This window comes from Salvia miltiorrhiza, chromosome 2, assembly GCF_028751815.1.
Source record: "Salvia miltiorrhiza cultivar Shanhuang (shh) chromosome 2, IMPLAD_Smil_shh, whole genome shotgun sequence".
Lineage (NCBI taxonomy): Eukaryota > Viridiplantae > Streptophyta > Magnoliopsida > Lamiales > Lamiaceae > Salvia > Salvia miltiorrhiza.
In genome coordinates this window covers 37,923,971-37,937,610 of record NC_080388.1, presented here as the reverse complement: position 1 = coordinate 37,937,610, position 13,640 = coordinate 37,923,971, and the positions used below count along the sequence as shown (strand labels likewise).

The 13,640-nt window shown below is 37.8% G+C and overlaps 1 protein-coding gene across 2 annotated transcripts in view; it reads right to left on the bottom strand.

Annotated features, from left to right (window-relative positions):
* Positions 1–13,640, bottom strand: part of LOC131012318 (B3 domain-containing protein At5g25475-like) — a 37,114-nt gene that overhangs the window by 14,126 nt on the left and 9,348 nt on the right. The window lies entirely within an intron of this gene.

Genomic DNA, 13,640 nt, shown 5'->3' with positions numbered 1-13,640 from the left:
ACAGACGCGTCCAAAAATGGACTTGGCTGCGTGCTGATGCAAGAAGGAAGAGTGATAGCATATGCGTCACGACAGCTTAGGCCACATGAACTGAATTACCCGACTCATGATCTGGAGTTAGCTGCAGTGGTGCATGCGCTGAAGATTTGGAGACACCACCTATATGGAGTTAGGTGTGAGATATTCACAGACCACAAAAGCCTGAAGTACTTTTTCGAGCAAAAGGACCTTAATATGAGACAAAGGAGGTGGCTCGAACTAGTGAAGGATTATGACTGCGGTATTAACTACCACCCGGGTAAGGCCAATGTAGTAGCTGATGCATTGAGCCGTAAAACTCAATCTAGGTTGGGATGTCTCGTCACCCAAGAGAATGAGCTCATCAAAGAGTTTGGAAAAATGAGCATAGAAGTAGTTAAACCACCAGGGACGATAGCAAGCGTTGTTGCAACAATACCTAGCTTGAGAAAGATGATTGTAGAAGCACAAAGAAAAGACGAGAAAATGGAGAAACTACGGGAAGCAGTAAGGAAAGGAGGAGTCAAGAATTATCAAGCAGCAGCAGATAATGCTATCCTCTTTGAGGGAAGAATATGCATTCCCCACGATGATGAGCTTAAGGATCAAATCATGAGTGAGGCTCACGATACCCCTTATACTGCCCACCCAGGGAGTACTAAGATGTATCAGGACCTAAAGAAACACTTTTGGTGGGAAGGCATGAAGAGAGACATAGCGTCATTTGTGGAGAAATGCCTGGCATGCCAACAGGTGAAGGCCTTACACCAGAGGCCATATGGAAAACTACAACCGTTGGAAATCCCAGAATGGAAGTGGGAGCACATAGCAATGGATTTTGTGATCAGTTTGCCCAAAACAAAGAAAGGAAACACTGCCATTTGGGTAATAGTGGATCGACTTACAAAATGTGCTCATTTTATACCAATACCGATCACACATGGGTCAGACAAGTTAGCTAAGTTGTATGTTCGAGAGATTGTACGCTTACACGGTGTACCCGTGTCAATCACTTCAGACCGAGACTCAAAATTCACATCTAGATTTTGGACAAGCTTACAGAAAGAGTTAGGCACGAGGTTAAATTTCAGCACCGCCTTCCACCCGCAGACAGATGGGCAATCTGAAAGGACAATTCAGACCCTCGAAGATATGTTGAGAACAGTGGTGTTAGATAGAGGTGGAAGTTGGGAAGTAGTGCTGCCGTTGATTGAATTTGCCTATAATAACAGTTACCAGGCGACTATCGATATGGCACCATATGAGGCATTGTATGGAAGAAAATGTAGATCACCACTTTATTGGGATGAAGTGGGTGAGAGAAAAGTTTTAGGACCAGACATGATCAATGAGATGGTTGAGATAGTCCGCCAAATCAGAGGGCGAATAAAGGAGGCGCAAGATAGACAGAAATCTTACGCTGATGCACGCCGAACCGAATTACAGTTTGAAATAGGAGATAAGGTCTTCCTAAAGGTATCTCCTACCAAGGGGATAACTAGGTTTGGTGTCAAGGGAAAACTTAGGCCCCGATTCGTAGGACCTTATGAGATTTTGGAGAGATTAGGCCCAGTAGCCTATAGGTTGGCGTTACCGCCAAGCTTTGGAAACGTTCACAATGTTTTCCACGTATCACAACTCAGAAAATACGTTTTCGATCCAAAGCACATAATCCACCAAGAAGAGATGATCCTTTGCCCAGACTTGAGTTATGAAGAGAGACCAGAGGCCATTCTAGATCGAAAAGTACAACAACTCAGGAATAAGGCAATCACATCAGTGAAAGTCTTATGGAGACACCACGGACAAGAGGAAGCCACGTGGGAGCTTGAAGACAAAATGAAGGAGAAATACCCCGAACTGTTTTAGAAGAAATATGCAAATTTCGGGATGAAATTTTTGTTAAGAGGGGTAGTATGTAGTGACCCGCTCTTTTATATATTTTAAATCCAGTAATGAGTGTTTATTTTTGTTCATCAGTGAATGAAAACAGTTATTATTCTGATATGAATTCAGCTTATGATCCTGAATTTATATTGTTAAAGCAGTCAATGATATTATTTCAGAGTTATAACTGACTTAGCAAAGTCACGTTATTTATTTATTTTTTTTAAGCGAGATGGAATTTGATTTTATTTTACTCAGGTCGGGAATTATTTCCGACTCAAGAAGTTAATTAAATCTGCGGATTTAATTTAGATATCAGAACAACGAACGAATTAAATCTATGGATTTAATTTAGATTCATTTTATAACTTATCGATTTTAGCGAGATATCACATGTCAAAATCGAGATTTATTTAAATAAACAGTACAAGCAAATATGAGCACGCGATCCACTTTACAGTTACAGAATCACGGAGACATAGAAAATACATCATTAATTATTCTCTACATTTTTTTTTATTTCTTTTTCTTCCATTAACCTTTGTTCCCCAACTCCTCCACACCATTATCATCACTTTTCCCCACCACTACTCAATTTTTTTTCCCACTACAATAATCCTCCACTTAGCCTACATCAACTCACGTAAACCAAATACACTTAGTTGACTCCATCCAAGAACACCATATTCTTCATCCTTCACTTAGCAATTTCAGAAGAACAGAGATCTTTCTTCACTGCTCCTACCAACATTCAAGGTAAGACTTTAACTTCGATTCTTCCAATACCTCTCCCCGTTTCCTCCTGCATTCATTGAGGAAAAACAAATAATCAGTTTTCATTTCAGTTCTTCCCACTGATTACAATAGCAACACAACATCCAACCAACACATTCTCAAGGTATTTTATGCTATATCAGTTCACTACTTTCATATACACATTTTACACCCCAACAGAGCATGCTTCATGTATTAAAGGTTCAGAAATATAGGATTAAGCATATTACAGAGAGACATAGCAAACCATATGCGAATACATGATTTAAGGCGTTTCACAGAAGTAGTATGATTCATATATTGAGATATTACCACAGTATCAAATGGGCATAATATGTATAACCATAGAAAGATTTATACTTTACATCCTACTGCACTCTAGAACAACCAACTTAAGAACCTCCATCCTTAACAACTACTAGAAACTAGAGAAGAATAGGGAGATCGAATAAAGACTTAGCTCTTAAAAGTCACCCGATAATTGGTATGTTCCGTCGAACCGGAAGACAGACGGCGAGCCTCGCCGATTTCAGATCAAGTAACGACATTCCACTGGTTCTTCAACGAGGGCAGCGGCCATTCGCGAGCTTTCCGGAAATAACAGCAACGTCGGACCCTACTCGTCGGACTCGTGCGCAGCAGCGGCAAACCTCACCGATTCTGGAGTGCAGCGGCACGGCGAAGCTGAAGATTCCAGTAGCAGCAGTGGCGTTGGGGCTCGGGGAATCGCCGGACGCGGTCAGAGAAGAACCTCGATGACGACCACAACTCGCTGATCCCAGGGTTGGCAACGCGACGACACGACGACGAGGCACCAGGGCTCGGAGCAGAAATTCTTGAGAGGGGCGATGGCCAAGGACGGTACTCTCGGCCGGACACCTTCGCCGGGGCCCTTCGCGACGGAGCTGTGGAGGCGGCGGACGTCCAGACGCAGGGAGATCTGAATTTTGTGAGGGAGGAGCTTCGAGGGAGAAGAGAGAGGCGAATCACGTCGGACTTCCAGTTGCAGCGACGGCGGCGCTCTCTGATTTGGGGAAGAAACTAGGGCTCAGGCGGCGCCTCCGTTTGAAATCGGAGCGGTGGCGACCGGCCGGCGCATGGGGTACCTGTCGCACGAGAAAGAAGAGAAGGGAGAGGTGGAGACAACGTTGGGGGGGGGCTGCTTTGCCGGAGTCGAGCCGGAGAGCCGAAAGAGAGGGCGACTTGACAATGACGTCGCCGGAAACGGACGGAGAGGGGAAAGCAGCGGGTGACGATGGCTTAACGTCGCTGCTTCCCGGCGAGCTTCCGCAGCGGAGGAGCTTTGATAGAGAGGGAGGGGAATCGCCTGTTATGTAGAGAGAGAGAGATGAGAATTGAGAGGAAGAGAGAGATGTGGGTGAACGGCTGTGAAGGGGGAAATAAGGGAGAAAAGAGTGTTGGGCCATTACATTGGGCCATTTCATTGGGCCGGATTTTATTTAATTATGTTGGACTCCTTATTTGGGCTTCGTTTCAGTGGGCCGATTTTGTTTTAATTTCAGTGGGCTTGAGTTGGGCTGGCTTATTTATTAATTTTGGGCTCTGAATTTATTTATATGGGCCGATTTTAATTACTGAATGGGCCTCTGAATTTATTTATATGGGCCTTTGATTATTCACATATTTGGGCTGCTGTATCATTTCAGTTGGGCCTTAGTTATTTTATTTCAGTTGGGCCTCGTTTGATTTATTTAATTAAGCCCAATTAATCAAATTATTTATTTATTTATTGGGCCAAGATTTATTTAATTACTTGAGCCGATGAATTATTTCAATTGGGCCTCTCATGTTAATTATTCAAGCTCACTTCTATTTAATTAATAGGCTGCCTTATGTTGAGCCTTTTAATTATTTGAAATTATATTATTATTTCCATTCATATTTGATAAGCCCGATAAATTCCTACGAGGTTATGTAATGAATAAGCCGAGTTAGTTCCTTTCTATCTACCACATAGAGCGGGATTATTTAATCAGTGGAGTATAACATCCTGAAGAGAATAGATTAATTTTAGTTAATTATCCAGCTTCATGAGACGAGACTTAGCTTTTGTTTAAATCTGATAGCCTGGATTAACAATAGAAATTCCCTAATTATTATTTCAGAATAATAATTCATGCATAAGAATCATGCATCATTAATTCTGTATTCTCAATAATTGAGGATTTTACTCGAGCAGTATCTTACTTATATTCTCGTAATAAAGGTCAAGCACGAGATTAATAATCAGTTAAGGAGCTACTGTACCACAGAAAGTTTCTAACAGGTGGGCATTACTTTCATATATATCAAATGAGTTTAAATATTACGTTCAAGCAAGTTATTTCATGACTAAATTAATTGAAGTTATTTCAAATATTGTCTTGCCATAAAATATTTAAATTTCAGTATGATATCTATCTGATGTGACTTTTATCATGTAATCGAATTCGGGTCTTGAGCAGTTGATAGCTATCCTGCCAGGGCTAGTGTACACCAGTGGCCGTGAGTCATCTAGCGGGTTGGCCGGTCAAGTGACCGTGAGAGGTGGCCACCTCTCCGGCGCAAAGTTCCAGATATGATAGATTACAAGAGAACTTAGACTGCAGTCGAACTTTAAGAATCACAAATGAATTTAGTAAGCTTGGGCCTTTTAGCGAAAAACTCCCTTGCTGTACTGTTTATTATGGCATGACAATTTACAGTTTTGAAGCATGTATTTTATACTTAGGCATACGTGCCCACTGAGTACTTTTGTACTCAAGCCCTGCATATATTTCTAAATGTGCAGGTTGAGCAGCTGCCGATGGTGATGAAGTGACGAGCAGGATTCTTTTGTCTTATTATGTATTAATGAACTCTAGGGTTACATGTCTTCATACATGTAATCAGAACCTTATTCCGCTGCGTACTCAGAAGTTTTATGTTTATTTGGCTAAGTCAGAGATATCTGAACTTACTAGTTATTTGAGTCTATACGACTAAACTTCTGTTATATTATAAATATTCCTTTTGTTAAATGATGAAATGTGATCCTTTCTTGTTTGATTATTCCCCTTTCTACCCCGCTTCTAATCTCCCTCCATTAGTCATGGTTTCCCCGGCTTAATTATCCTTAATTAGGACCGGTCGTGACATTTTTGTTATTTTTTTCGTTTTCCTTTGGTTTTATCACTAATCAATTAGAGAATCTTAACAAAATTATAAGATTCTTACTAAGAATTCAAGATTCTTAGTAAGAATCTTATATTATAACTTAAGAATGTTAATTTGATTAGTGATTCACTCATCACTCGTCACTCATCACTAATCTAATATTCTTACTAAGAATTCAAGATTCTTAGTAAGAATCTTATTATTATAACTTAAGAATGTTAATTTGATTAGTGATTCAATCATCACACATCACTAATATAAGATTCTTACTAAGAATTCAAGATTCTTAGTAAGAATCTTATAACTATAACTTAAGAATGTTAATTTGATTAGTGATTCACACTTCACTCATCACTAATCTAAGATTCTTACTAAGAATTCAAGATTCTGAGTAAGAATCTTATAATTATAACTTAAGAATGTTAATTTGATTAGTGATTCACTCATCACTAATCTTGTTAAGAATTCAAGATTCTTAGTAAGAATCTTATAATTATAACTTAAGAATGTTAATTTGATTAGTGATTCACTCATCACTCACCACTCATCACTAATCTAAGATTCCTAGTAAGAATTCAAGATTCTTAGTAAGAATCTTATATTATAACTTAAGAATGTTAATTTGATTAGTGATTCACACTTCACTCATCACTAATCTAAGATTCTTACAAAGAATTCAAGATTCTTAGTAAGAATCTTATAATTACTCCTTCCGTCCCATTAATAAAGACAGTTCTTTTGAGCACGAGAATTTAGGAGAGTTAAATTAGGGAGTAAAATATATTAGCTTATTTATTTAATACATTTAATATTAATCTTGTTTAATTCTTCTTTTTCTCTCTTAGTTCCACCATTGTTGTAACCTCTTTTTACTATCTTTTCTCCCGGCGGAATCGCCGGCGACCACCACCGCTGACCACCGTCGAAACAGCAAGAGCAAAATTGAAATCTGCCATTTCCATTCCTTACATTCATATTCCCAAATTTGAACCATGAAAACCGAATCAAATCCAGAAATCCAGAAATTTGAACCATGAAAATCGAATCTAGAAATCGAAACAACACAACCAAAAAATCGAATCATGAAAATCGAATCAACACAACCAGAAATTCAACACAGCTAGAAATTTTGTTTTCCCCGATTCCCAAATTTGAACCATGAGAATGGCGGCGGAGATGGAGGGTTTCAGAAGGAGGGTGGTGGCCTCACCGCTGCGGCGGCCGGAGAAGGAGAAGAGAGGGGGATGTGCAGCGGTTTCAGACCCGCACGTATCTCGAGATACGCCTCCGCCTCTCCAGAACCAGATCCACCACTATCTTTCTCTCTCAAATCGAACCTAGAAATTGAGGGTGGTGGTTTGGCGGATCTGGGTTTTTGGGAGAATGAGACCGGAGACCAGAGCCGCTACTTTTCAGCGGGGCTAGGTCTCGGCCCTCTGCCCCCGTCAGTGTGTGCACGAGCGATCGGAGTCTCACCGAAGGGACGAGGGGTGCTCGGCGGTGGTCGTGGGTCGCCGGCGGCGACTCCGCCGAGAAGGGGAAGGAGATGGGCGGCGGGTTGGGAGTGGAGAGAAATGAGGGAGGCAGCTGAAATGTGTAGATTAGGGTTCAATTAATTAGTTATAATTAAGTCCTAAATATTTCATTATTTAGAAGTGTGTCTTTATTTGTAGTAGCCCGCTCTTTTATTTATTTTTTTATTAAGACCAGTGATTGCAATAATTGTTATATTGCCTCTTCAGTTACGGTAAATCCAGTGTTTAGTTATCAACTAATTCAGCTCAGAAATCTGAATTTGATGCCATTGCGTGATATGATCGCAATTGAATTATTGAATCATTCAATAATTTATTTTCCAGTTTAATAACTGACTTAGCAAAGTCAAGTTATTAATTTATATGCGATAGAAATATTATTTCTATTATTTACTTGGAAGTCGTGAATTAATTCCGACTTTCAAGTATTAAATCCCAAGTCCGAGGATTTAATTTAGATAAATACGACGAGTACTTAATTATCGAGAATTAGAGAATTATTACAGAAACAAGTACGAACTATGAGAAATTAGATCACGATAAATAGTCGAATCACTACACTATTACACCAACCCCTTCATCATATCATTACTACAACTATTCATCTTCAATTTTCAAAAGCTTCAGCACGCCAAGGAAGAAATTTCACGACAAGATCACAATTGTCAAATGATGCAAATTTCAACAATTGCATCATGCAAATCTTCAAAAGTTGCAACTCCCGGTACCAAAAAAAATTTCCACCATTTTGATTCTGTTGTCTGCAGAAATTCCTCTATATATTCACAAGTTATCAGTTCAATACTCGTCACCACACCTATTCCACTTCCGCAAAAGCAATACCCCATTATCGTAAAATCTTAAGTTTCTTAATTGCAAGAGCTCAAGTGAGCTCCCTTCGTCGGCCCGTTTCTTCGCCGACCAGCCACTAGGACGTGAACCAGGAACGTGTACTTGTTCCTCCATCTTCAGGCTACCAAATCCAACAATTCTTTGTATTTGCCTGACCAAAGGCCGCCATATCCTTCGGAGGCCAACGTCGAATTCCCGACTTAGCCACCGGCCAACTTACGGCCTTCGTTTCTCACTATCCTTACGACGAAAAAGGATCGAGAAACCACCGTTGTGTAGCCTGATCTATCTCGCACGAGGAAGACTAAGTCGTAGACCTTCGCGGCTAAACACCATCGCGGAACGACGACCAGAAAAACCCCCGGTGAACAACTTCCATTAGTGCTCACTTGGACAGGGGTAAGTTGACGCCCTTATTTCGATGCATTCCCGTTTCTATTATATTATGGAAAATTTCTGGGGTATAGATGGGAGTGTGGTGAATATTCTTACAAAGTTTCATGTCATTTGAACTTTGTTTACTACCCTTTTAAAATTCAAGATGTCTACTGCCAGTATCTGCTGAAACTGTCATGAGGAAGATGATTAGGTTAATTATTTCAGTAACCATATGTTGATATTTAGCTCTCAAATTTTTATTGTATAACGATATATGTGTTAGATAACTGCATATACAATTTTAGGTCATTCCGGTAACGTTTGCTATTTTTCAAAAATCTGGACTTTCAGTTGGCAGAAACTGCCGAATCTGGTAGGCGATGGGAAAATCGCTATATCTCTTAAACTACTTGGAGTTTTTCAACATAATTTTTTTTCAATTAAACTAGACTCAAAGAGGTTTCTATTGATATAAAATTAGACTCCATATGAGTTCGGAGTCAAAGCAGTTTATTAGTTGAAGTTGAGTCTCTACAGTTTTGTTGAGATGAAATGATTCAAAATAATTCATATTAAGGATTTTAAAGTTCTATTCGACCACGCTAGACGAGAATTAGCTAAATCTATTAACGAGGATTAATAGTAGAATTCCCGATTATCGCTCAGAAGATTAGTTCATGCATACAAGATTCATGCACAGTTAAATTACGCTTTCTCATTAATTGAGAATTTTTTTCGAGCCAATGTCTTATTTTATATTCTCGTGATTAAGGTCAAACGCGAGAGTAAGAATTACTCAAGGAGTCACAGTACCTTAGCAAAACCTTGCTATCAGGTGGGCAATTTCTTACGCGTAAGATAAAATGCTATTAAAGAACTATGCAAGTTTTATGCTTTATTATGCCTAAATGAGTTAAGCTTTATTATGCTTCACGCTAAATGATTTACGCTATGCTGTTTATACTATTTACGCCTATGTAATTTATGCTTTGTTACGCTTTAATAATTTACACTATGCTATTTACTTTATTATGCTTAAATGAGTTAAAACTTTATTTCTCTTTATTATCTACGCTTGTCACGCTTTAATAATATACGCTATGCTATTTACGCTTAATTACGACTTAAATTTTTATTATTTATTATTTATGCTTTGTTACGCTTTTAAGTGATTTACGCTTAAGTGAGTTACGCTTTGTTACGCGCCTATGTGGTTCACGCTTTGTTACGCTTTAATGCTTTACGCTTATTATTTAACGCCTATGTGAGTTACGCTTTAATGCTTTATGCTTATTATCTAATGCTTATGTGATGATGTTAACGAAATCGATTCCTGAGCGGATAGCTATCTTGTCAGGATATATATTTATATATGCAACGCGACCGTGAGTCAATGAGAGGGTTGGCCGGTCAAACGTCCGTTGAGGGAGGCCTCCCTCAACGGTACGATGCTAGCGTCTGTTGGGGGAGGCCTCCCTCAACAGTACGATGCCGTGTCCGCTGAGGGAGGCCTCCCTCACGGCGCGATGCCTGTGTTCGTTGAGGATCTTCCTCACGACACGATGCTTATTGATATGACTTTTGATGATGAGGAATGCACTTACGCTATTTATGAATTTGAAAATAATAGTATGCAAAGAACTTGAAAGAAGATTCATGTCGCTTATATGATGCTGTGGTTGATGATAAAATGTTAAGCTTATAATTTAGTTTTTGGCAACTGCCCACTAAGTACTTTTGTACTTAGCCCTGCATATGTTTATGAATGTGCAGGTTGAGCTGTGATGAACGATGAAGTGTTGCTGAGTGGAGCTTTTGTCGAACTTAGAATAGGCTCAGAAAGGATATGTGTCTGCATACATGTATCTCAGTCTTGCCTTCCGCTGCAAACACTGATTATGATTTAGTCAAGTCTATAACTATATGCCAATTACTCTTCAAAGAAATATCTAATGCTTACTCGGGTTCATCGAGTATTTTTTTTTAATTATATGCGTCAATGCTTCAATGTCTTAAATTTTATTTCAAGAATTAATGCTAGATATTAATGTCTATAATCGAGTTATGAATGAGTCAAATGTGCCCTTTCTAAACCCCGCTTCTTAAATCCCCTCCCTAGTCACGATTTCCCGGATTAATTATCTCTAATTAAGGCCGGTCGTGACATTATTATTGGAACAACCCAATAAGGAAAGTGTGTCTTCATTATTGGGACGGGAGGGAGTATAACTTAAGAATGTTAATTTGATTACTGATTCACACTTCACTCATCACTAATCTAAGATTCTTACAAAGAATTCAAGATTCTTAGTAAGAATCTTATAATTATAACTTAAGAATGTTAATTTGATTAGTGATTCACTCATCACTCATCACTCATCACTAATCTAAGATTATTTTCTCACTTTTCAAACAACATTGAATTTACCTCGTTCTCCATCCCTATTTATTGCCATTGTATAATTAAGTCGAAAGATATATATACTTTAAAAAAAGGTAACCTAGATTGAATTTAACGTATACAATTCAATTCAAAATACATTATAAATACCAAATTAAAATACTTATTGTGTATAAACTAGATTGATTAAATAATAATAATAATAATAATAATAATAATAATAATAATAATAATAATAATAATAATTAATAAATAGTATTTTTTTCGACATAAAAATAGGACGGGAATGAGACCGATCAATAATTAACGATATCTCTTGGATATCATCTAGACATATTCTAAGGTTATGTATGTATATTGTATATTGTATATTGAAATAGAGTTTAATTAAATGAATTAATAGGTACTAGATATATCAATAATACGAGTGTTCTGTACTGGTGACCACTCGAAAGGAACTTAAAGATTAAGCGTGTTTGAATTAGAGCACAACTAAGATGGGTGACCGACTGAAAAGTTTGTCTAACGTATGCAATACCATATAAATACGAGAATACTTGTGTGAAATAAAAAAAATAAAATAAAATAAATAATAATATAAAAAAATAAATTAAAAAAAAATTACTGGCGGCACGTAACCGTAGCTAATCACCTGTGGCCGACGCCGCCAGTAACACTCCGACAATCCGGCGAGGGTCGCCACCGCCGTCCGGTGAACATTACCGGCGGCGCGCCGCCGCTAATTACCGACGAAAATTACCGCCGGTAACCTTCCGACAAAGGTCCGCCGATCAACGGCAACGTTCACCGGCAACATTCACCGGCGGCATTGCCGCCATTATTTACCGGCGATGGTCATTTGCCGTTGGTATTGTGATCACCGGCGAGGATGTTACCGACGACCGCTCGCCGCTGGTGATTGTAATTACCGGGGGCCGCCCTAAATTACTGACGGCAAATGGCCGCCGGTAATCCCGCGTTTTTTTGTAGTGTGTAGACATGCATTCACCTAAAAGAGTGGATAAGCCGACCTCATCCGAACGATTCGTGACTTAAGTCCCCCCATGTGCATCGGGTGGCTCATTCCCAAGGCGGCTTGAGCCGGCAATGAGCCACCACCGATGTGGATGCTCTTAGACTCTTAACTTTCAAGTGTATATTCCATATAAAACTAGTGATATCCTAAGGTTTAGCTATGTTGTTAATTGATTAACAACATTTGATATCTTTCTTTCTTCATTCAAATGGGCGTGCGTTGCCCAACTTGTGTCCCATTATTCGGACTCAGCAAGGCTTGTTCATTGGTTATTTCTATGAAATGGTTGTACCTTGATTACAGTTATTTCTTCAAGAATTGAGGTCACCACTATAGCTTGTACATAAAAGCATGGCTTTTAAAAAAATGAAGTTGATTTTTTTTTTTTTTTTTGAAGAAATATGAAGTTGGTTTCTATGTTGCATAAACATGTGTGAAAAAAAATTATGGTTGATGGTAAGTGTTTTAAAAAGTCTATGATGTGGTGATGCGACAACTAAAAATCATTTTGTCAAGCTTACGGATCTGTAATAATTTTCTTGGGTCTCGCTAATTTTATCGCTTTGTTATAAAATGGCTTCGAATTAAAATCTTTAATTTAATTCATGCTACAAATCGGAATTAAATCATGACTTAAATTAAAATAATATCTCTATCGTAATAGTTAAATAACGTGATTATAACAAAGCAGTTATTAATCTACATAAAAGAATTATTGACTCGCTCAATAATCGGATTGTGATTCCCGCGTGTAGTTAATAGATAGAAGTAAAATCACTCGTTTTGGATTTTGTATTGATATTTCAATTCAAATAACTTAATTAACTTTATCTAATAATCATAATCTACATGATCATAACTAGAATATGCAAAATATAAATACTGCATTTAGTTGTCTTAAATATTATATATACCAGACTTAACTCAATATTTAAAAATCAACGTCTGAGCTGATATAATGTTTCAAATATAAGATTTTCTAAGTAACTAACACGAGTAACCTAATCACAACACTTTCTCACTCGAAGTTACCAGTTGGATGTAGGTTAGCTAACTGATCTCATACTTAATAAGACAAAGTATCTTAATAAAGTTAGTTCGCCGATCGTGTGTTGATCTGAGTCAGCTAAAGCTAGTTGATAAGTCTTAGTTGGTTAAATTGAACAAGCAATGTCATAAAAAAATGGGTAAATATCATTTTAAATCCCAAACTATTTTCGTACTATCAATTATATTCTGAACTATTAAAAATAATTTTTTAAACCTTGAACTATTAATTTTATATCAATTGTACCCTTTATCCATTTTTCATCTGTTGAATTTTTAATGAGTAATGCATATAATCATGTCGCTTTATATAATATAGGTCAAAAAAAGAATGATTCAAAATATATTGTAACGCCCGGTGAGCCACGTCAAATTTTTTAAGCTAAAAAAATGAACGAATGGTACAATTGATAGTTCAAGGTTTAAAAAATTATTTTCGATAGTTTAGGATATAATTGATAGTGCGAAAATAGTTTTGGGTTTAAAGTGATATTTACCCTAAAAAAATTTATGAATGATATATTTTTCCTCTATATCAATATTTAATCATGCGGCA